This window comes from Stenella coeruleoalba (genome assembly GCF_951394435.1).
Source record: "Stenella coeruleoalba genome assembly, chromosome: 10".
Classification (NCBI taxonomy): domain Eukaryota; kingdom Metazoa; phylum Chordata; class Mammalia; order Artiodactyla; family Delphinidae; genus Stenella; species Stenella coeruleoalba.
In genome coordinates this window covers 57,944,826-57,970,387 of record NC_137156.1, presented here as the reverse complement: position 1 = coordinate 57,970,387, position 25,562 = coordinate 57,944,826, and the positions used below count along the sequence as shown (strand labels likewise).

The 25,562-nt window shown below is 44.3% G+C and overlaps 1 long non-coding RNA gene across 1 annotated transcript; it reads right to left on the bottom strand.

The window, feature by feature from the left end:
• Window positions 1-255: 255 nt before the first annotated feature.
• On the bottom strand, window positions 256-24,373 carry LOC307193353. Its single transcript, XR_013830307.1, has 3 exons — window positions 24,253-24,373; window positions 12,115-12,256; window positions 256-372 (listed from the first exon to the last, which is right to left on the bottom strand). It is a non-coding gene; the product is annotated as an uncharacterized lncRNA (long non-coding RNA).
• Between the last annotated feature and the right edge of the window lie 1,189 nt (window positions 24,374-25,562).

Below are 25,562 nucleotides of genomic sequence, written 5' to 3'. Positions count from 1 at the left end.
TCGGAGCAACCTAGGTTCACAGCCCCCTCCCCATTCAGGACCCCCGTCCATGCAGGTCACCAGCGGGGATGTGCAGGCCCCGGGGGCTCTTGGCTCCAGGTCAGCCCATCAGCAAAGGCATCCTGCAGCCCACAGTGACCTGGAACAGGTAAGATCAGGATGCCAAGGGGGCCCAGCCCCAGGGGAACAGGTACTTTACGTGATCATGAGCACTCTGAGGAAGGGAGTCCTGCAGTCTTGGGGGTCTTGAAATCCTTTGTGGAGTGTTTCCCAAGGCCTTCTCTGGGCAGGCACCAGGCTTGGCATAACATTGGAAGGTTCACCCAGTGAAGGGGCCGTAGGTGCTCGGGGTCTCCCAGGGTGGGCTGATAGCTGCATGAAAACATTAGCACACGAGGGGAATAAGGGGTCCTGCTCAGTTAGTGCGATATGGTGATTTATAATAAGAGATATATTGTTGGTCTTCATCCCTGTCCCCACTCCCTGCACCGAGCTCCTAAAACCCTTGGAATTTTTTGAGTGCTGAGAGTGTAAAGGTGTCTTTTGTTACGTTAATGAGGTGACTCTTGCAAACACCTGCGGATGGGGCTTGGTTGCCCAGGAAACCAACCATGTGATTAGAGGGAAGGAACTTTCAGTCCTACCCCCTGACCTCCAAGGAGGAGAAAGTGGCCACAGGTTGAGTCAATTGCCATTGGCCAATGATTTAACCATTGTAAGGTAATGAAACCTGCATAAAACCCTCCAATAGACAGGGTTAGTGAACACGTGGAGGTACTGGGAGAGTGGGGCGCTCAGAGAGGGTTGGAAGCTCTGTGCCCCTTCCCACGTTCCCTGCCCTAGGCATCTCTTCCATCTGGCTGTTTCTGAGTTTTATCCCTTTATAATAAATTGGTGATCTAGGAAGTAAAATGTTTCTCTGAGTTCTGTGAGCTGTTCTACCAAATTAATCAAACCTGAGGAAGGGGTTGTGGGAACCTCTGATCTATACTGGGTCAGATGCACAGGTGACAACCTGGCCCTGCAACTGGTGTCTGACGTGGGGGACAGGGTGGGCAGTCTTGTAGGACTGAACCCTTGGCCTGTGAAATCGGATGCTATCTCCAGGTTGTGAAAGGAAAATAAAAATGGAGTCAGTATTGCTAAGAGAGCTCTCTAAAACAGAGCCAGGAGGCCACTGAGGAAGTAGGACATGCACACCTGATTCAGCAGTACCTCCAGCCTTGGAGGTTCCGTTAACTGCAGGTTAACGAAACTGTGGTTTCGTTAACTGCAGGGCCTTTGTTGTTATCCACTTGCTTGGAGAGTGTTGGAGGTGAGGGTTATACCCACTGCTGGCTGGCTTTCCAGATTAGAGACCCCGTGGGCAATCAGGCCAAACCTGACAGGAAACTCCTGCCAAGATTTTTTCACATATACACTGTCAGCGGAAGTGGCCCTGAGAGGACATGAAATAGAGGACCAAGCCATGCTGTCCCAGAAGGGCTTGGACGGTTTTGTCCATGGGATTTATAACAGTCACTGTTACCCTGGGGACTCTGCTGGTGTAGACTGAGCCCTGGTCCCTGCCCCAGGCTGAGCTTGAACCTCTCTGGGCCTCTCTGAGACACTTGTTGGGACTCTTGGGGGCTGGATGGGAGTGAGGCTAAGAGCCCCTGCAAGGTCAGGGCTGGGGGCCTGGCCCCAACAGCTCTGCCTCAGAGGCCAGCACCCCCAGCCATGACAGCGAGGTCTTTGTCAAGGCCAACCGGCAGGGAGCCCGGAGAGTGTACTCTGGTCCTCCCACCACCCACCCTGTGGAGCTAATGGCCCCTGCCACTCTCAGAAGCAGTCATGCCCTTGGCATCAGCTGACCCCACCCCAGGCCTGACCTCCAGGCCCCCTGTGTCCCCGGGGCCTCACCCAGTCCTGGTTCCTGGGAACACAGTCACAGACTGTGCAGTTGAGCAGAAGTGCAGACAGGCTTGCTCACCCCCACGTCATGCAGGGAGGGAAACTGAGGCCAAGAGAGGAGGGGTCCTGGCTGCGTCAGAGGGTCATTAGCCAGAGAATCAACGCTGGACCCCAGGCCTTTAATCTCCAACCCAGAGAACTGACGTTTCCGGGGGTCCTCAGGCTGGGACAGTGTGTTTCAGAGCCTCCACTTACCACCTCCTGCCCAGCATGGCTGCATCAGTAGGCAGCAGTCACTCCGTTCCTGGAGGGCCGAGCGGCTGCTCATTGGCCCCCCAAAGCATCACCCAGAGCCTATTCCACCAGGGAAGGCACAGAGCTGGGCTGGGGCTGGGGCTCTCTGCCCAAAGGCCCCCTGGCCTCAGGCTGTCCCTCCAGCCCCGGCTCTAGCTCCTTTCTGATCAGGGCCCAGGCTGGTCCTCAATGCTGCCCCCAAGCCCAGGTGGCCCCAGGTTGTGCCCAGGGACACCAGGCCTTCGAGTCCCACTCATCCTGGCTTGTTCCTATCTCAGCCAAGTGGGGGATCCTTCTGGCTCTGGCTGGGAACTATTACTCTGCTGCCAACATTAGAATTGGATTCTTGAACCCCAAAGAGCTAAAAACACCAAGATGTCTCAAGAGGTAAAGGACGTTCTAGAAAACATTATGTGTCAAAATCTAAGCTAAATTTATATGGTGTTTGAAACATTGGGCACATTCCTATAAGAATTCCACAGAGGGTCCTGAGTGCTTCCAGGGGAGGCGGAATGGTCCTTGCAGGGCATGAAGGCGTACAGGTGGCAGGCGACAATGGCTCTGACAGATGCTCAGAGGGCGTGCCCCGGCACATTCTCTCAGGCTCAAAGGAAAATCGGTTACTCCCAGTAAGGACGTTTTTCAGCTTGCAGGTGAAGGTGCAGGGGGGTTGCAGAAGGGCTGGGAGGAAAGGTAGAGGCTTGTGGCAGAGGCGCTAGCCCAAGGGGGCCGAATGGCAGCGGAGCGCCTCCTGGCGGTGAGATGGTGACAGGAATTGCTGAGAACAGCGTGGGGCTCCGGGCTCCAGCTTTGGCCGGGAGATGGGTCGGTGTAGCTGGGACGGAGTTTCGGGAGCCAATCTCTTCCAGTGAAGGCCTGGGACGGGGTGGAGGGGCGGCCTTCTGCGCGTGTGCTGGCTGAGCCCTGGGCGCCGGGAGGACCCCCCCTGCACGCTCCCGCGCTGAGATCTGGGTCTCTCTCCTGGCTTCTCTACCGGAGCTGGAGAAGCTGCGGGTGTGTCTGACCTCAGCAGGGGGTAGGTGATTTCTCTAGTTATCTCGTTTACCCAGAAAAATCTAGAGGTTTCTTCCCCTGTCCGAACTGTCTCTTTGACATTGCTGCAAAGGAGAAAATGGAGACAACACAGGAGGGTCTTCAGCCGTCCATACTGAGGGAGGACTCCACCTACACAACCAGCATCAAAGGGAGCCGCCAGCCCCGGGCTTCTGTAAACAAACTGTGCTAGGCTTCTGTCGTCCCAGATGCTCCAGAAATCTTCCCAGGACCAAAAGCAGGCCTACCTGGAGGCTCCGATGAATTCGAGGGTCGTCTTCTTCTTCTTTTTTTTTTTTTCTTTTTTTAATGGCAGTGCCACGTGGGCTTGTGGGATCTCAGTTCCCCAACCAGGGATTGAACCCAGGCCACCACAGTGAAAAAAGGGAGTCCTAACTACTGAACCGCAGGGGAAGTCCCTAAGGTCTTTTCTTAATAATCTTTTCAAATTTTAAAATTTTAACCAAGCATACTAAAAAGTATTCTTTACATCTTGATCTAGTTCAGATATATTTGTGTGTGTGTGTGTGTGTGTGTGTGTTTGTGTGAATGAATGTGCACGTGTGTATGGATGAATGATAACAATTTCATGGAATGTGCGTGGTTGTGTGCAGCGGTCTCTGATACTTTCCTATGCAACTGAGTTTTCCTATATTCCTTTAAAAAACGCTCTTTGCCATTCCTTAAACTCATTTTATAAGGGAAGCAGCAATGACTAATAAACTATAGCTTCAAAAACACTGTCTGAGATTAAGAGGAGAATGGAGAATGTTGGAGCTTCTACAAATGAAGACAAAAAAAATCACTCTTACAAATTTTACAAAAACATGACCATGTGTAGTCTGTGGAACTGTTCCCCAAAGATGTCCTTGCCCTAATCCTCGGAACCTGTAAATATGTTTTATTACATGGCCAAAGGGATTTTGCAGATGTAGTTAAAATTATGGACCTAAAACTAGGGGGAAATTATCCTGTATCACCTTAGATAGATTGGGTGCCCCAATCTAATCACTTGGGCTCTGAAAAGTAGAGAGATTTCTCTGGCTGGGATCAGAGAAATGGAGCAGAAGGAGAAGTGGAAGACAGATTAAGTATGAGAAGGACTTTCCCACCATTGCTGGCTTGATGATGGCAGGGACCAAGTGAAGACCATGAAGAAGGAAATCAATTCTATCAACAAAATGAATGAGCCTAGAAGTGGATTTTCCTCAGAGCGTCCAGGTAAGAGCCCAGGGTGGACAAAACCTTGATGGTGGTCTTGTGAGACCCTAAGTGGCGTACCAAGCCACACTTGCCAGACTCGGGCTCTGTGAGATGGTAAATGGCTCTTGTTCCAAGCAGCTAAATGTGTGGTCATTTATTACTGCAGCAACAAACTCATACACCATGAGAACACTTTTCCAGAACAGTGCAAGAGAGAGGCTGCAAAGCTGACTCTTCCTGAGCTCAGGGTAAGCCTGCCTTTGGTGTGGGCCTATTAGCCAGTCCGGGGACTCTTCCTACTTTCCTTCTGTCAAGCTTGATAATTGCTTCACCTTCTTGAAAGTGGACAGTGACTGTCACCCCTGAGAAACATCAAGTTACACTACCTAGAACATCAACCAAGTCGACGAGCTTTCAAGGTCCTGAGAAACATCAAGTTACACTACCTAGAACATCAACCAAGTCAACGAGCTTTCAAGGTCCTGACACCTGCATCCTACATGAAGCTCCAATTTGCCCTCAAGCAGAGAGGTTTCCCCCACCTTCCCCTGATGGTCCACAAGGCCATGAGGAAGTCAGCACATCCTGCAGGGATTCCCAGAGTCAGGGTGGCTGGTAGCAAGGGCTTGGTGGGTTGAACAGGTAGGGGCTGGCCAGGAGCTAGGGGACTAAAAAGGTATGAAGGGTTTGAAGCTCACCTGTCAGGAGGTGCTGGGGGGAGAAGTCTGTGGAGGGAGCTTCAGAGAGGAGAAGGAGCAGTAGAAGACCAGGGGCTCCTAGCAACCCAATCTTTATTGTGTAAAGCGTTTCCCACCCTATCCCAGCCTTGATTCCACCTGGTGACCTCAGATCTCTCCGGCACAGCCACAAACACACCTCACTCCTGCTCCAGTCCCCTCTGTCATAGTGTCTGATATCCCCAACCTAGAGGTGTCCCTGACACCCACCCTTCCCCTTCCCATAGTTCCTGACTTTTGCCAGTCCCACTGTGTGTCTCCACAAGCAGTGTCTGTTTTTTCCAGGACATAAACTTACAGACAAGGGAGGATGCCCTCCTCTGGCAAGGTTAGTTTCTTCTTAGCATAGTGGATGCCAGGGGTTCTTCAGTTAGGGATTTTCACAGAGCCACTCCCTGGGTTTGGCTCAGCCTTGGACCCACAACCTCTTCACAGCCTCAGCTCCCTGAGAATTAGACCCATTCCCCATTTTACCATCTGCTAACTGAGATTCTGCCCCAGCCCAGGACCACCTTGAATCTTCACCAAGCTGCCTCTGACCTGGGGCTGCCCCACACTGTGGACCCAGCAACTGCCAAGTGTTACAGGGTCTGGCCCATCACGCTGGTGGAGATGGAATGGCGGACCTCTTAGACTGGCCCCAGGTCATCCCATTAGGCTTTTCCCCTCTTCTCATCTGCCTGGTGCAGCCCACCTGAAGGAGGGCAGTCCAGAAGCACTGCTGAGTCTCCTCTATGCCCCCAGGTGTTCTCCACCCGGCAGCCTGCCACTGACAACTTTCTCCCCTGGGCATTTGTGGCCTTGACTCTTCCCAGGGACTGCTGTGAGCCTGTCCTTTGCATGAGGCCATTGCTAAGGTGAGGGAAAAGCCCTCTGTCTCCTCCTTCCCTGGCTCAACTTATCCCCTCCTGCTACTTGTCTAGGCCTAAGTGAGTCTCCCACTTCTTTCCCCAGCACTCCCATCTCTGTCTGTTATAGGGAAGAACCTTTGTATTCTATTACAAGTTAATCACTAAAGGGATGTTGCCTGTAAGCTTAAATTATACATAATGGCCCATCTCTGGGAACCCTGCCTCCTAGGTAATCAGCATTAAGCAAAAATACCTGTTCAGCTCACAGCAAACATCCTGACCAGGCCCACCTGTGAATGACTGCAGGAAGGGAGAAATTAACACGTCCCCTCCAGAGTTTGACAGGAACCAGGACTTTACTCCCTCCCCTTCCTGCATAAAAGAGGCCTAAATTCTAAATCAGGGAAGATGGTTCTTTGGGACACAAGTCCACCATCTTCTCGGTCAGCTGGCTTTCCAAGTAAAGTCACTACACCCGGCCCCAACAACTCGTCTCTCGATTTACTGGCCTGCCTTGTGGCGAGCACTATGAGTTTGGACTCAGTAACATGTACACACAAGGGCAGCTTCCCCCAGGAATGTTAACTCATACCTCATCTCACTGAGCTTGGAAACTCAGCTTGCTGACAATATTACCAAGCTTAAGATTTCACTTGCTCTCACCACAGTGTCCAACCCTTAAAATTCGTGCTCTGAGACCTTTGTCTTCCACGCATCTGAAAACTCTGATTGGTGATGACTGGCCTTTGACAAGTTCCAAGAGGAAAAGTTACACACCTCTGGACACACACCCAGTTCTCCGGGGTCTTATCCATCTAAAACTCTGAAACACCTGCTCCCTGAACGTGTTCTCACTATGATGCTAATGCCCGTGCGTATCTTTCTCACTGGCTCAATTTCAGCAATTATAATTTGGAATTATAGTAGCCACTTATTTATTTATTTATTTATTTATTTGTGGCTGCGTTGGGTCTTCGTTGCTGCACGTGGGCTTCCTCTAGTTGCAGCAAGGGGGGGCTACTCTTCTTTTCGGTGCATGGGCTTCTCACTGTGGTGGCTTCTCTTGTTGGGGAGCATGGGCTCTAAGCACTTGGGCTTCAGTAGCTGTGGCGCATGGGCTTAGCTGCTCCACAGCATGTGGGGTCTTCCTGGACCAGGGCTAGAATCCATGTCCCCTGCATTGGCAGGCAGATTCTTAACCACTGCGCCACCAGGGAAGTCCTAGTAGCCACTTTGGAGGAAATCTGATATGGACAAAATTACTCATTTGAGAAGCATCTTAGAACAAAAAACAAAGCAAAATTCTGACTGTCCAATGGTGTGCTTTCTTAATTGGTATGAGAAGGATTCTAAACACAATTTGAACTCAAAAATTGCCTCCCTAGGAGGCTTCCCTGGTGGTGCAGTGGTTGAGAGTCCGCCTGCCGACGCAGGGGACACGGGTTCGTGCCCTGGTCCAGGAAGATCCCACATGCCGCAGAGCGGCTGGGCCCGTGAGCCATGGCCACTGAGCCTGCGCGTCCGGAGCCTGTGCTCCACAACGGGAGAGGCCACAACAGTGAGAGGCCCGTGTACTGCAAAAAAAAAAAAAAAAAAAAAAATTGCCTCCCTAAATATTACTTAGTGAAAACTAATGTAAAATATGAGAATCTTCTCCCTCATCAGCACCTTCAGACAGTGTTCAGGATTAGCTTTTGATGTTATTTCCAGTGCTCTTTCCACTGTTGGTTAATGGCTAAAAGTCAGAAATCATAGATGTATTAGGTAAACAAAAATGTTGGCTGGTAAATCACTCCATGGCATGATGAAATAAAATTTATATTTTAAGGCAGGACAGGAAAATTTAAACATAAGATTCTTTCTGTTTCAGCCTCCTCCCTCCCTCCCTAATGTGCATCTGCCTTATACATTAACCGGACCTCCTCAAAGGTGGGAATGCCTGCTCAACTGTAAAGTTCAATTTTTTTTTCCTTTCTTCTGATGCTAGTAATATAACTTCTTAAAAGATGAGCATTCTTTCCCAGTTCTGTGAGGGGTCATGGTGACTTGCTTCTCTCTTTGTACATGTTACCTGGATTATGGATATCTGTTGAACTTTAAATAAAATGTCAGTGTCATGTTGATGTAAAATCCTTTGTCTCAAAAGTGTGCATGACTGTGCCTTCCACTTCTAACAGGCAGAACGGTTCTCAGAGCTTCTGAGAGTCTGTCTCCCAGATTATAATCCTCAGTTTGGCTTGAACAAATTTTTTTTCTTAACTTGTTAATTGAATTTTCATCAACAAACATTGACATTCGGTTATATATTTTAAGGAGACTTTAGACACCAAAATACGAATGAATTCTCATGAGGAAATGATTAATCTTGTTTGCCTGAGCAACACATAATTTTATTTCACTCAGGAAGCATCACTTCCTTCCTTTCCACACATAAGGAATTAATAAGTGCTGGCTTTAAATATCTCATGGCTGGATATAATTTTCAAGGACCAAATTATGTCAGAACCAGATATATGACACTCTTTTTTGTGTGTGTGCATGTCTAAACTTTCTCCTCTCTCCTTACAGAGAAAAATGATTAGCTATCTGTCTAAAGCCAATTCCCTCTTATTTTTTTCTATCACGCTTCCTCTCTTTTCCCTCTCTTGAAGATGGGAAGGATTTACTCATCAAAAAATGCGTTCAGTTGTTATACATATACTCCACAAACATTTAGTTTGGATAAAGCCAAAATTGTCTAAATGAGAAAAAGGAAAGAAACATTATTAAAGTGTTTCTATTTACAGACATTAGAAAGTATAATTAGGAGCTTCTGGGCTGGTGGACACAGGGAGATGCTGGGACGGGTTGCTCAGACGGGGCATGGATACTCCATACCCTTTCCCCTTGCCCTGTGCATCTCTTCCATCTAGCTGTTCCTGGGTTATATCCTTTTATAATAAACCAGTAATTTCGTAAAAAAAAAAAAAAAGTATATTTACCTAATAGCCTTTGTAACTACTTATGAGATAATAAGGCATCAATTTAAAAAAAAGGACTTTAGCATTATTCAGTCTTTATTATCATTTAAAAACATGTTAGCACAATATTTTGGTTTGACTAAGACCAATATTATATTTCTCATGATTCAAACTTCCTATATTTCCTATACTGGTTTCATAAGTTAAATATGTTTCCACTATTTCCATAACTTAGTGGAAAGTGGGCCTCATCCAATCCATTGAAGGCCTGAATGGAAAAAAAGCTCTGTGTGGCTGTTTTCAAGCCAGGACATCTGTCTTCTCATGCCTTTGCCCTCCAACATCTACTGGAACTACACCAGCAGCCCTCTTGGGTTTGGACTTCTCTGCCTTCATAATCATGTGAGACAATTCCTTATAAGAACTCTCTATACACACACACTTACACACACATACACACACACATACATCCTACTGGTTCTGTTTCTCTGGACAACCCTAATACAGTCTCTCAGGTAAAATGACTACTTTTTTAAATGCCCAAATTATAGAGGTTCCTTTTTTGTCACCACACTATTCTGTTAACTCTCAGTACTTCTGGCATACACTTAAATCACCTTGTTAGTGATTCCCTTGCATAGCCCTGATCTAATTTTATTTGTTCATATTTTTAAATATCATAGAAATAAATTCACCCTTAAAAATACAGACCACTCCCCAAAATTAAATTTCCCAAAATTAAAGTCCACAGGACTAAGAGTTGCCCTTGCCCAGGCATGCCAACTGGCAAAAGCAAAGAGGCACATATTTACACTGGTAGCAAAGGTGCTCTCCTCCACAAATTGCCTTGGAGAGTCCACTGTGACAGCGAAGGGTGAGCGCTGTGATTGGCTGAAGACCTCGCTGTCATAAAGGCCAGGTGCTAGCGCCAGAGAATAAAAGGAGAGGGCCATGGGGCGGAGAGGGGACTACCAGTCTTTGGCCACTCCTCCTCGTGTTCCTTTCCTTCGCAGCCTTCCTTCCCCCAAACCCAGTGAACATGGCCTTGGAACCCATGTAGCATTCCAGTCCCAGGCCCAAAGTCTTCTCACTGCTCCTCAGTTGGACCCACCTTTTCCACCCAGCATCTAACAGCTGAAAAGCTGCTCAGACCTTGAAACCTACTCTAACCTAGAAGGTAAGGGCTTTCAGATTTCACCAGGAAGGAACGTCACTTCATACCTTATAAAAGAAATAGAACTTATAAATGCATAGTAATAGCCTTTGGCAAACGTGTCAGTTATTTAGAGGAGGAGTGGACTTGGAGACATGAGTGTTTCTCTTACTGGAGTTCTGATCAAACCTAAAAATGAACTTTGGACAGTTTATGAGGCCTCTCTTGTTCCTGAGAAAGCTTCTGAAAAGCTGTAGCCCCACGGGGTATGGGGTTAGTTCATTGAAGCCCACGGACCCTGGGGTTCCTTGCTATGTAAGAACGCATGCTGTGTGAGGGGTGGCCCCTCCATTGCCCACTGACGGGGAACTCACCTAGGTTTTCTCTCCTCTCCTTTAGATGTCTAGAAGTCAGGTGGAGTCAAAGAACTGGCCTCTACCTACATTTATGTGGGTAAATGAAGTCACAGCCCAAATCACCTGCCCCACATGGAAGATAGATCCTCCGGCACCATCTCCTGCTTCTCTGCTGAGCCTGAGATATGGACCTCTATCTGGATGTAGGGCTGGGGATGTGGCTCCCCCCTGTCCCAGAGGCCCACCTATTGTCCCTGCACAGACATGGAGTCCAGTGGCACCCCCTACTGCTGCCTCCCCAAAAGAAAGTGGCCCAAGGAGCCCTGGCTACTCTCCAGGCGCTGGCTGGGTGCCTGCTACCATCAACAGCCCTCCTTCGCTGCCAGACACAGGCCCTCCCCCACTCTGTAGGCCATTGGTACCACCTCCTCGGCCACTGCCCTCTACATTTCCCTCCCCTCCAGGCACTGTCCCAGCTCAAGGGCATTCCTGCTTTAATAATTTGTCCATGAAGGTGACATCCTTCAACCCCCAGAAAGTCATATTCCAGGCTGTTAGCATTACTCACAGGGTCCTCAGAGGCCCCCAGCCTGATACAAATCATGACCTGGTTTGACCTTTAACATTTCTCAAAATCTAATATTGAAGGCTTTCTTAAATTCTTTTTATCATTATGTATACATACATATAATTCCTTTAAATACATCATCTTAGATAAATTAAAAAAAATAATATCCGATGTTTGAGTCTTTGTGCTACTATGTGTTTTCCATTTAAAAAAAGAAAAAATATGATCATTGGGAATAAGAACTCAGTGGACAGACTGAATGTAAGATAGGACACAGATGGCAGAAGGGCTAAGCGAACGGGATCTCAAGTGCCATTTTCCTTCAGGGGTATAGAGATGAGGAAGTTTGAAGTGACAATACACAAATCACAGAAAGAAAGCTTGAGGATTACGGAACAGAGAGCTGGGGGGAGACCACATCAAAGATAGAAGGCTGAGCATTCTCCAAAACTGATGCAAGACAGGAATTCTCAGAGATTCCACTGAATCCCAAGTGGGATAATTAAAAACATCCACACTTACACTGTAGCGAAACTATGGAACCCTGAAGACAAATCTTGAAAACAGCTAAAGAAAATAAATAACCTATGACATCAACAATGATGGAATTTCATCAAATAACAGTTTTAACGTACTTAGAAAAACCAGTTACCCCAGATTTGTGTGCTCACCTAATTTTTCAAGAATTGGAAAATATAAAGACTTTCGAGATAAAAAGTTTATCACAATCAGACCTAGACTAAAGGAATGCCTCAAGCAGTGTTTCTTAACCTCAGAACCCTTGACATTTTGGGCCAGACACAAGGGTTAGGGGCTCGGACCCCCCATGCAGTGGAAAATCCAGGTATCCACAGTGCCTCTGCATCCTGGGATTCAACCAACCAGGGATCATGTACTACTGAAGTATTTACTGTTGAAAAAAGAAATTCATGTATAAATGGACCCACAGTTTAAACTTTTGTTATTCAAGGGTCAGCTGTGATTCCTTCTTGTGGGGGGTTGGGGGACAGTACTGTGTATTGTATCAATAGGATATTTAGCAGTACCTGTGTCCTCTGTCCACTGGATGTCACTCTTCCTAGTCGTGACAACAAAAATTGTCTTCAGACATTGCCATATGTCCCCTCGTTGAAAACCACTGGTCTAAAGGGTGTTATTCCGGAAGAAAGAAAATGATGCCAGAGCTTGCTGGAAGAAAGACAAGGTTAGGGTTCACCAATGTCCGTTCTCGGCTTTTCCTTAGTAATAGAAATCCCAGACTTCAGCTGGGCAGAGACAGGAAGGCCAGTGCTTTAAAATGTTTGGTCACGTTGCAATCTTAATTTGGAAGGGAGACCACAATTTGTTTGGGTTTTTTTTTAAATTTTAATTTAATTTTATTTATTTTTTATACAGCAGTTCTTATTAGTTATCTACTTTATACATATTAGTGTATACATGTCAATCCCAATCTCCCAATTCATCCCACCACCACCACCCACCCCACTTTCCCCCCTTGGTGTCCATACATTTGTTCTCTACATCTGTGTGGAAGGGAGACCACAATTTGAACCCATCTGTGGCATTAAGAAAATGGTAATAAGGGAATTCCTTGGTGGTCCAGTGGTGACTCCACTGCTGTGGACCCGAGTTCAATCCCTGGTGGGGGAACTAATGTCCCACAAGCTGTGTGGTGCAGCCAAAAGAGAGATAGAAAGAAAGAAAAGAAAATGGTAATAAGAATCCAGAATGGTAGTTTTGTTGGCTGCTCTTAGCAAAGTCCTGTGAGAAAAGCGGTCCCTGGCTGGAATTAGCCAGTATGCAAGGAGAGTTGGAAGGATCCAGAGTGTTGCTAATGTAGTTAACACCCAATTGTGGCCTGCCATACATGGACAGTTGAATAAGTTGTTTCCTTACAAGTTTGAGAAAACTAACCACTTCTATATACTCAGCCAAGGCAGTTATTAGCTGTGGCTATGCAGAGGGAGCCTTTGCAGGAGATAACACTGGTGCTGCTAGCAAAGATGAGTTTAAGTGTGTTGCTTTTCTATGACATCTATCGTTTTCTATGACATCTATCGTATTGGTAAACGTGAAGAAAGCTGGCAAAAAATCAAGCATTAATGAGAACTGCTCCAATTTGGCATTATTTTAGAGCACAGGACATAGGCATTCTCAATGAGCCAGGACAAAAACTGGAAAGAGCCCAATGTCCATCAAGAGTAGACTGGATATGAGACTTCCCTTGTGGTCCGGTGGTTAAGACTCCACGCTCCCAGTGCAGGGGACACGGGTTCGATCCCTGGTCAGGGAACTAGATCCCACATGCCGCAACTAGGAGTTCGCATGCCGCAACTGAAGATCCCACACGCAGCAACTAAGATACCGCACGCAGCAACTAAGACCCAGTGCAGCCAAATAAATAAATAAATATTTTTAAAATAAAAAAATAAAATAAGTGTATAAAAAAATAAATAAAAATAATTTTTAAAAAGAGTAGACTGGATATCAATTGTGGTGTTATCATACAGAATATCATAAAACAAAATAAAGCACAATGACATGCAGCAGAAACTTGCATAAAACTGACAAAATTTTGAGCAAGATGAAGGACAGAAAACAGTTTGATTCCATTTATATAAAAAGTTTAAAAATCAGGAAAAAATAAACTATATTTAAAGACGTCTACATCAGTAGCAAACATTGTGGAAACCAATAATAAAAATGTCCAGTTTATGGGATAAAAAACAAACAAAATAAAAATTTAGATAATAAGATAAAGGGTGTCTATATATACTGACTTGGAAGGAAGTCCATGATATATTGTTAAATGAAAAAAGGAAGTGGGAGAGATTCAAGCAGTTCTGGTTGAGCATCTGATTAATTCTTTCTTTATAAAACTTTATATTATATAAGCAATAATTGCTAATTTTAATTTTTTTGGCTAAAAATAATTTCAAACATTTAAAAGGTGGAGAGTGGTTGAAGATAGTGTTTCAAAGTAATTGAGGTAGATGTATTAACTTTATAAGTTAATACAAGTACAATACAAGTGTGTTTATATAGTATAAAAATGCATGATCTTTCCAAATAGTAGAAAGAGCATATAACCGTATAGAGGAAAAAATGAATTTAAAGGCTTCAATGAATCCAAACAAAAGTAGAAAAGAACAGCTTAGATAAAGCAGGACAAATTAAAACACTATAAGATTATAGAACTGATTCCAAGAATATCAGTAAATGTGATATTTTTAAGGCGAGTAAATGGTCAGACTAGGAAAAATGCAACTAAATGATGTTTTCAAGATATACACCAAAAACATAAGGACACTGGCTAAAAGTAAAAGGAGGGGGAAAGGTCTGCAATAAAAATACTAACCAAAAAATGCTGGTGGAGCTCCCACACCAAAACAAAACAAAAGACTTTAAAGCAAAGGTTAGGAAACTTTCTGTAAAATTTGTGGGCTATCTCTGACCTGAAGAGTGAATGTAACCATAGACAATATGTAGTGAGTGAGTGTAGATCTGTTCCAGTGCAACTTCATTTAGGGACACTGAAATTTGAATTTTATATAATCTTTACATGTCACAAAATATTCTTCCTTCAATTCTTTTCCCAACCATTTAAAAATGTAACGACCAGGACTTCCCTGGCAGTCCAGTGGTTAAGACTCCATGCTCCCAGTGTAGGGGGCACAGGTTTGATCCCTGGTCAGGAAACTAAGATCCCACATGCCACATGGCATGGCCAAAAAATTAAAAAAAAAAAAAAATTAAAAATGTAAAAACTATTCTTTACTTGCAGGCCATACAAAAACAGGTGGCAGCCAGATTTACCAATGGACCATAGTTTGTCAACCTCTGCCTTAAGGCAAAAAGCATTATCAGGGATATAGATGTTCACATAATGATAAAAGATAACAATTCTCCAGGAATGTTTAACAATCCTAAGTGTGAATTCAGCTCATTAATGTTGTCCTAAATATACATGACAAAACAAAGATAGATATACTTATATGGAGAGGATGGTAATCCTACCATCACATTGAGGGGTTTAAAAAACATGTATTTCTCAGTAACTGATAGAGGACGCAGAAAATAATTAGTAAGGCTATCAATCATAGGAATAACACAATTCCTAAACATGATCCAATTTAGAGAACTTTGATCTTGACAGTCAGAAAATCTGTCATTCTCATGGGCCAAGGAGAAAACAAAATGGAAATAAGAAAATCAGAATTAAATTATAATGAAAATACTCCAAATCAAAATTTGTAGAACACAGCTCAAATGGTACTTACAGGAAAATTATAGCCTTAAATGCTTTCTATTTAATAGAAAAGGTTGAAAATTTATAGGCTAAGTAAGTATCTGACTTAAGATTTAAAAATAATAAATGCAAAGAAAGGGTAAAGGATAAAAGAAATAATAAAGTAAAAACAAAGGTATTATCTAAGGAATCAACAAAAGCAAATCTTGGTTCTCTGAGCACAAAAAAAAAAAGAAAGTGAGAAAACTGGTAAGATTACTCAATTTAAAAGAGTGAGAAAAATAACAATCATGGAAATTTTAAAACAGGTGTAAGTCTAGCTATAGCAAAAATTAAAATAATAAGCACTACTTTTTGATATTACATAACTTTGAATAACTTTTTGATATTATATTTAAAACTTAGATTAAATGGTCAATTTCCTGAAACAATCTCATTTTCCAAAATCTATATAAAGAAAAATATAAAACCTAAGTAGCTCTCTCCTCACTGAAGTTTAATGAGAAGTTAAGAATGATACACATTGCGTATGGCTGATTCACTTCGCTGGGCGGCAGAAACTAACACAACATTGTAAAGCAATTATACTCCAGTAAAAAAAAAAAAAAGGATACACACACACATATACACACACATACAAAACAAAGTCCTAGGAACTTTATGGGAAAAATCTAGCAAACATACAAGGCATGGAAAATGTCAATTATGTTAATTAAGATTAGGTTGGCCTATGAGTAACAGTAAGCTAACAAAGATACAAATTTATTTATTGCATGCTCACATAAAAGTCCAGAAATGTGCGGTTCACATCTCATGTGCTGTGTGAAATCCTTGAGCCTACATGATCCTCCCAGCTCACCCTCTGCCATCCCTAGGGACTGAACCTCGTCCTTCTGGTATAAGAAAGTGGCATCTGCATTCCAAACCACATGGTGGAGGAAGAGTTCAAGTAGGAGCCACAATTTTGTCTGCTGACTCTTCAAGAAGATCCCAGAAAACCCCTACAACACTAAGTGGACATCTCATGGCCATGCCTAGCTTCAGAAAAGGCTGGAACCTAGAGTCTTTAATTTCAGTGGTCCTATAAATAGCTAAGCCTTCTACTATTGAAAAAGAAGGGAGACCAAAACATGAGGGACATTTAGTGGTCACTGCCACACCGATTATATATGGAATCTTCCAGAGAGTTGGAAACAGAAGATATTTCAAATTATTTTATATGGCTAGTATAAACTTGACACCAAATTTAGATACGGAAAATAAAAAATTATAGGGCAATCTCATTCATGAACATAGATGCAAAATTATAAATAGTAGCAAATCAAATCTAACAGCTTATAGATACTTTAAAAAATACATCTTTGGATTTATCTTAAGAATTCACAAACGGTTTAACATTAGGAAATCCATTAAAGTCACCACATCTCAACAGAAGCAGAATAAGCTTGTGACAAAATAAGACACCCACTCATAATTTTTAAAATATCAACAAACTAAAACTATAGGGGAGCTTCCTTAACACAATAAGGCTAGTATTTTAATCATAGAACAAACATCATACCTAACAGTGAAATCTTAGAATAATTCCCTTTAAAATCAGGAATCAGATGAGGATTCAACATTGTAAAACTTGCCAGTTCATTAACATGTGTCAAAGAAATAGAAGTATAAAGATTGGAAAGGAAGAAACAAAACTGCCATTAGTATAGTCGCTCAGATTATCTACATAGAAAAAAACAAGGAAGTCTATAGACTATGGGAATCACTACCTAAATGCAATGGGGCTGATGGAATCCTGAGGAGACAGCAGCCATGTGGTAACACTCACCAAAGACAAGGCGGGTGTGGTTACTGTACTAAACAACAGAGTCAAAGGAGTAAACTGCAGAGTCTGACCCACAGAGGCCTTTTTTGTTTGTTTTTTGTTTTTTTTGTTTGTTTTTTGTTTTTTTGCTGTTGTGGCCTCTCCCATTGCAGAGCACAGGCTCCGGACACGCAGGCTCACCGGCCCTGACTCATGGGCCCAGCCGCTCCGCGGCATATGGGATCCTCCCAGACCGGGGCACAAACCCACGTCCCTTGCATCGGCAGGCGGACTCTCAACCACTGCGCCACCAGGGAAGCCCCCACAGAGGCCTTTGATGTTAGCTCGTTGCTCATGGTATCCTTAGAACTGAAATGGATGGAGCAGCCTACTAAAGTTTTACTTGATCTAAGTAAGTGGAAAAGCTCCAGGTCTAGTAAATAGAAGTCTGACTTGAATCACAAAAACAGAGTTACAATCCATCACTCAGTTTCCAGACTTCAGCTAGTTCACAGACCTAGAACTGCTTGACTAAAGAGTAGCCAGGTCCCTTTGAAGCAGAACCCTGCTACCAATGAGAAATATTTATACTTTTAATCCTCCTCTTCCCCAAAGGCACCCGAGAACATTTATCAGAGTGACTGTGCATTGGGAAGGGCATATAATCAGACTTTTCTGGGATTGCCAGAGTCTGGTTCTGAACTGACACTAATTACGGGAGACTCAGAATGGCACTGTGGTGCCCTGGTCGGCATATGAGCATACGGAGTTCAAGTGATCAATGGAGTTTTGGCTCAGATCCATCTCACAGTAGGCACATCCTACTGTGAACGCATCCTGTGATTATTTTCACAGTCTGGAATACATATTTGGAACAGACATCCTCAGCAACCGGCAGAATTCCGAGTGGAAGCCACTAGAATGGTCTCTACCCACAAAAGTAGTAAACCGAAGCAATACTGCATCCCTGGAGAGATTGCCTAGATTAGCGTCACCATCAAAGACTTGAAACCACATCCCCATTCAACTCGCCTACGTGACCTGTGCGGAACAGATGGATCCTGGAGACGGACAGCGGATGATCTTAATCACGCAGTGACTCCAAGAGCAACTGCTGTTTCCACATGGAGCTTTGCTGCTGAGCAAATTAACACGTTTGGCACCTTATTTGCAGTTACTAATCTGGCAAAATCTTTTCTCTATACCTATTAGTAAAGACCATTAAAAGCAGTTAGTTTGTTTTCAGCTGGATACACCTTCACGCTACTTCAGCGCTGTATCAACTCAAAAACCCTAGTCACCATCTAGTTTACAGGTACTCGGATCACCTTTCCACCCACAGGATACCACACTGGTCCATTATACTGATGATATTACGGCGATGAGACCTGCCGTGTAGAAGGAGCAACTACTCTAAACATGTTGGTTAGACACATAACATGTCAGTATGGGAAATAAACTTGCCTAGGGTGACCATTGTCTTCCAAAACTCCATTCTTTGTTCTGTATATTCATAGTTATGTTCTGTGTATTTAAAGGGGCCACAAGAGACCATTTTACATGAGATTTTCTGGGTCATATGGTAACTCTACGTTTAACATTTTGGGGAACCACCAAAATGTTTTCCAAAGGGGCTGCCTCAAGTCTCAGATAATTCTCAGCTCACAAAAGCCACTCTCAGTAGGCAGTGCTGGCCTCTGAAGTGTTAATTTGGGGCTGCCTTGTGATCTGATCAGGACCAGATACATAATTTGCCAGGTCAAGTGCAAAATGTTCAAAATTATTCTGAATTTCTAAAGAGTGACAGCAGAGCACTAAAGCAAGTGTGAAGCTCTTCTAAGCACGGGGCCCTGTGCAACTGCACACCCATGGAGCCAGCACAGGACCTGAGTGCTATATTTGCTATGGTGACGAGGAAAATGAGCTGATGATTCTTTTCTTTTTTTTTGGCCACGCTGCAAGGCTTGTGGGATCTTAGTTCCCTGACCAGGGATTGAATCCGGGCCCACGGCAGTGGAAACCCTGAGACCCAACCACTAGACCACCAGGGAATTCCCTAAGCTGATGATTCTTGACTTTGCAACCTTCTTTCCCCAGGTCTGGCCCGTCTAAGCTCAGGATCCAGAACATCTTCCCTGAACTCCTGAACCCCACTCTCCCTCCTTGGGCATTTACCCTTATATCCCCACCAGACCCCACAGATATGGGTCCTGAGAATAGCTCCTAAGATTCCACCGGGTTGTCTGTTCGACTTCCTTTCTTCAGCAAAATTTCCACATCCAAAACTTCCTTTCATCTCAGCTGGAAAGATAAAAACAACTAAGGCTTAGCTTCCAGGAAATTTTAGGGTGGTGAGAGATCAAGAGTATCTATTCCTGGGCTTCCCTGATGGCGCAGTGGTTGAGAGTCCGCCAGCCAATGCAGGGGACACGGGTTCGTGCCCCGGGAGGATCCCACATGCTGTGGAGCGGCTAGGCCCGTGAGCCATGGCTGCTGAGCCTGCGCGTCCGGAGCCTGTGCTCCGCAACGGGAGAGGCCCCAACAGTGAGAGGCCCGCGTACCGGGGGAAAAAAAAAGAGTATCTATTCCTTTCCTATGGAACTTTACTTTCCAGTCTTCATGTCAGGACTTTGAAAAGCTCACCTGCTGAGATCTTCTGTGACCACTTGCGCTGCCTACATTTTCATGCAAAAATGAACCAGCCAGGGGTACACAACAGAAATGAATCCCACAAACATAAGTTTGGATGAAAAGGAACCAGACACAAAGGAATACATACGGTCCCATCTGTTTAAAGTAAAAACACACACAAAACAAAGAACAGCAAAACTATAATGTTTAGGGGAGTGTGTTTAGGTGGTAAAAAGATAGAAATGCAAGGAAATTGTTACAATACATCAGAATATGGTTTGCTTTGTAGGAAAGGGAAGGAAGAGGAATTGATCGATAATGGCAGGAGGGGACTTCTGAGTTTCCCACAAAGTTCTAGTTCCGAGTCTGGCTCGTGATTCCAGGGGAGCTTATCTTATGAAACTTCACTGGGTTGTACATTTTTAATTTCATATACTACTACATTTCATAATAGAAATCTTTTTTAAATATTGTTACTTACACTGTACTTCCAGAGTTGAATATTACCCAGAGCTTTTAAGCCTCATGATTTTCCTTTGAGTAGGCCCTCCAAAACTAGAAGTAGAGTTGACCACTGAACAACACAGGTTTGAACTGTGCAGGTCCACTTACACAAGGATTTTTTTTTCAATAGTAAATACTATAGTAGTACACGATCCATGGCTGGCTGAAACTGCAGACGCAGAACTGCAATACAGAGGACCTATAAATTATACTTGGATTTTTGACTGCACAAAGGGTCTGTGCCCCTAACCCCTGTGTTGTTCAAGGGTCAACTGTAGTTCTCTAAGTCAAGTCATTTACAATCTTAAGGCCTCTTCCCATTGTAAAAATTAATTCCCTGTTCAAAACTATTTGGATTTAATTCTGCTTTGCAGTTAATTTTTATCAAACTTAAAATAGGAACTCAGTCAAATAATCCAAACTAAATTATAAACTCACTGATAGTTCTCACATTCTTCCCAACTTTGTTAAAAAACAAAGAGGATAGGAAAGGAATCTGTTCTCAACTTGACTCAGACCACCACCACCACATAAGAAAGCAAGTTTTAATTACTGAATTTGTTCAGTGCCCAAAAATATGAATCAGGTATGTCTCTTATCAGTGTTCAGCCAATATGAGACCAGACCATCTGCGTTACTTTTATATTTAAAATGATTTTGAAAAGATTGCCGAGTGATGTCAGCATCATGGTGGCATGAGACACTCTCTTTGTCTCTCCCCTTCCATCTAAAACAACTATAACTCAACAAAGTTTCCCCTGCCCAACACACTAGGACCCCGGAAAGATCTGTACATCTGCACCTCTGAAGGTGGGTAGACTGGAACACATAAAGGAGGCAGAACCAGGGAAAGAGTGAAACCAGTACCTACGATCCTGGCTCCCCTGCTGAAGTGACTGAGTCCCACAGCCCAGAGGACCTAGTAGCAGCAGTGAAGGCAGCGCACATGAACCTGCCTCCTGACTGCAGCCGTACCCATGGCCACAAGGAAGTGAACAGCAGCAGTGGCAGGGCCCAAACCCTCTAGCCACGTGACTCTGCACCCCACCCCACCTGCAGCAGCAGAGCTCAAAAGCCCAGCAACCCCAAATGTGGTGTAGGTGCCAGAGATCCTGGCTCCCCCCTCCACTTTCCCCCTCCCCCCACTGCAACAGTGGTGCCCATGCCCTAGGTGATCCTGGAGACAGCAGAGTTGCCCGCCATCCTCGTGCCCCCATAATGACACCAGTGACAGCTGTGACACTGGCAGCAGCAAGGTACCAGCAAACCCAGAGGCACAAGCAGCAACAACAAGGGCACCAGCAACACCTCTGGCACAGGCAGCAGAGGGTGGAAAGTGCCAATTTCCAAATGTAGCCAGAGGCAGCTCAGGTAAATGAAACCAAAAACTTGTGCTATAGGGAAACCTACTGACAAATAAAATAAATGCCTTTAATTACCAATCTGTTGAACTGTTAGAATCAAATTAAACAAAGCTTTACCTAAATAAGAAAGGTGTTCACTACTTCAAATGCACTGGCAGAGGGAAAACTCATCAAGCACCATGAAAAGCCACAGTAACACGGTATCACAAAAAGAAAATAACAGTTCTCCAGAAACCAAACTTAAAGTCATGGAAGACTGTGATCTAACTGACAGAGAATTCAAAATATCTGTCATGAAGAAATTCAATGAGCTACAAGAAAACTCAGAAAGGCAGTTCAATGAGCTCAGGAATAAAATTAATGAACCTAAGGAATACTTTACCAAAGAGACTGAAACGCTAAAAAAGAACCAGGTAGAAATTCTGGAGCTGCACAACTCAATACATGAGACAAAATACATTACAAAGCATTGGAAATAGAGTAGACCAAATGAAAGAGAGAATTAGCAAGTTGAAAACAGAATCTAGAAATGATTCAGGTAGAAGAGGAGAGAGAACTAAGATTTTTTTTTAAATGAAGAAACTCTACAAAAACTATCCAACTCCATTAGAAAATGCAACATTAAAATAATGAGTATTCCAGAAGGAGAAGAGGGAGAAGGGAGCAGAGTTTATTTAAATAAATAATAGCTGAGAACTTCCCAAACGTGGGAAAGGAACTGGCTATACAAGTCCACAACACTAATAGAACCACCAATTATCTTAACATAAAAAGACCTGCTCCAAGACACACTATATTAAAACTGTCAAAAGTCAATGATAAAGAAAGGATTTCAAAGACAGCAGGGGGAAAAAAAATGACAGTAATCTACAAAGGTACCTCCATTAGGCTATCAGCAGATTTCTGAGAGGAAACTCTACAGGCCAGAAGAGAGGAGAATGACATACTCAAAATATTGAAAGATTAAAAACTGTCAGCCAAGAATACTCTAGCTAGCAAAGTTATCCTTCAGAAATGAAGAATAAATAAAGGCTTTCCCAGATGAACAAAAGCTGAAGGGGTTCATCACCGCTAGACCAGTCTTACCAAAAAAATGTTGAAAGGAGCTCTTCTACCTGAAACAAAAAGGCAAAAGTACACAAAATGTTGAGAAAGGTGATAAACGGACAAATAGAATCAGAAAATTCCAACTCTATATCAGAATAGGTTGTTGAGCACTTAATTATAGCATAAACGTTAAATGGGGGAAAAACATTTAAAATAACTACAGATACTTCAATTTGGTAAAGAGGTCACATCATAAAAAGGAATAATTTATTACAACAGAAACATAAAAGAGTAAGAGGAAAAGGATGGAACCTGTAGAGGCAAATGAAGATAAGATGCTATCAGCAGAAAAAGGACTATTTTATCTATGAGACATTTTAGACAAACCACATGATAACCACAAAACAAAAATCTAGAGCAGAGACATGAAACATGAGAAAAAAACTGAGAAAAACATCATAGAAAAACCATCAAACTAAAATGGCAGACAGAAACACAAGGGAAAAGAACAATGGAAACATAAAGCAACCAGAAAACAAAAGATAAAACGGCAGTCATAGGGTTTTAGGCAGAAACTGGCTGACGTAGAAACCAGGGCCTAAGCATCTTAAAGCCTAGTTATTCAGAAGCGAGGTAGGGTCTAAATCCACTTCAGTTTTAGTCAGAAAGTGGCAGAGGTACAATTCAGGGCCCAAGCATTTAAAGCCTAGTTATTCAGGAGCCGGTTAGGGCCTAAATCCATTCCATTTTAGGCAGAAACTTGCTGAGGTAGAATCCAGGGCCTAAGCATTTTAAAGCCTAGTTATTCAGAAAAGGGGGGCTTCCAGGAAGATGGCGGAAGAATAAGACGCGGAGATCACCTTCCTCCCCACAGATACACCAGGAATACATCTACACGTGGAACAACTCCTACAGAACACCTACTGAACGCTGGCAGAAGACCTCAGACCTCCCAAAAGGCAAGAAACCCCCCATGTACCTGGGTAGGGCAAAAGAAAAAAGAATAAACAGAGACAAAAGGATAGGGACGGGACCTGCACCAGTGGGAGGGAGCTGTTAAGGAGGAAAGGTTCCCACACACTAGGAAGCCCCTTCGCGGGCGGAGACTGCGGGTGGTGCAGGGGGAAGCTTCCGAGCCGCGGAGGAGAACTCAACAACAGGGGTGTGGAGGGCAAAGCAGAGAGATTCCCGCACAGAGGATCAGGGCCGACCGGCACTCGCCAGCCCAAGAGGCTTGTCTGCTCACCCGCTGGGGCGGGCGGGGTTGGGAGCTGAGGCTCGGTCGGTAGGAGCACGGGGAGAGGACTGGGGTTGGCGGCGTGAACACAGCCTGCAGGGGGTTAGTGCACCACGACTAGCCGGGAGGGAGTCCGCGGAAAAGTCTGGACCTGCCTTGGAGGCAAGAGACTTTTTCTTCCCTCTTTGTTTCCTGGTGCGCGAGGAGAGCGCTGCTTAAAGGAGCTCCAGAGACGGGCGCGAGCTGCGGCTAAAAGCGCGGAGCCCAGAGGCGGGCATGAGACGCTAAGGCTGCTGCTGCCGCCACCAAGAAGCCTGTGTGTGAGCACAGGTTACTATCCACACTCACCTTACGGGGAGCCTGTGCAGCCCGCCACTGCCAGGGCCAACTCACCCAGGAGAACGCACGGCGCGCCTCAGGCTGGTGCAACGTCATGCTGGCCTCTGCCACCGCAGGCCTGCCCCGCACTCCGTGCCCCTCCCTCCCCCCAGGCCTGAGTGAGCCAGAGCCCCCAATCAGCGGCTCCGGCTCCTTTAACTCCGTCCTGTCTGAGCGAAGAACAGACGCCCTCCGGCGCAGGAGGGGCCACGCAGAGGCGGGGCCAAATCCAAAGCTGAGCCCCTGGGAGCTGTGAGAACAAAGAAGAGAAAGGGAAATCTCTCCCAGCAGCCTCAGAAGCAGCGGATTAAAGCTCCACAATCAACTTGATGTACCCTTTATCTGTGGAATACATGAATAGACAGCGAATCATCCCAAATTGAGGAGGTGGCCTTTCAGAGCAAGATTTATGATTTTTTCCCCTTTTCCTCTTTTTGTGAGTGTGTATGTGTATGCTTCTGTGTGAGATTTTGTCTGTATAGCTTTGCTTCCATCATTTGTCCTAGGGTACTATCCTTCCTTTTTTTTGTTGTTTTTTTTTAAATTTTTTTATTAATAATTATTTTTATTTTAATAACTTTATTTTATTTTACTTTATCTTCTTTCTTTCTTTCCTTCCTTCCCTCCTTTAGACAACGAATCATCCCAAATTTAGGAGGTGGACTTTGAGAGCAAGATTTATGATTTTTTCCCCTTTTCCTCTTTTTGTGAGTGTGTATGTGTATGCTTCTGTGTGAGATTATATCTGTATAGCTTTGCTTCCACCATTTGTCCTTGGGTTCTATTCATCCGGTTTTTTTTCTTAATAATTATTTTTTTATTTTAATAACTTCATTATATTTTATTTTACTTTATCTTCTTGCTTTCCTTTTTTCCTTCCTTCCCTCCTTCCTTCCTTCCTCCCTCCTTTCTTTCTTTCTACTTCTACTAATTCTTTCTTTCTGCTTTTTCTCACTTTTATTCTGAGCCGTGTGGATGAAAGGCTTTTGATGCTGCAGTCAGGAGTCAGTGCTGTGCCTCTGAGGTGGGAGAGCCAACTTCAGGACACTGGTCCACAAGAGACCTCCCAGATCAACATAATATCAAATGGCGAAAATCTCCCAGAGATCTCCATCTCAACACCAGCACCCAGCTTCACTCAACGACCAGCACGCTACAGTGCTGGACATCCTATGCCAAACAACTAGCAAGACAGGAACACAACCCCACCCATTAGCAGAGAGGCTGCCTAAAATCATAATAAGCCCACAGACACCCGAAAACTCACCACCAGACGTGGA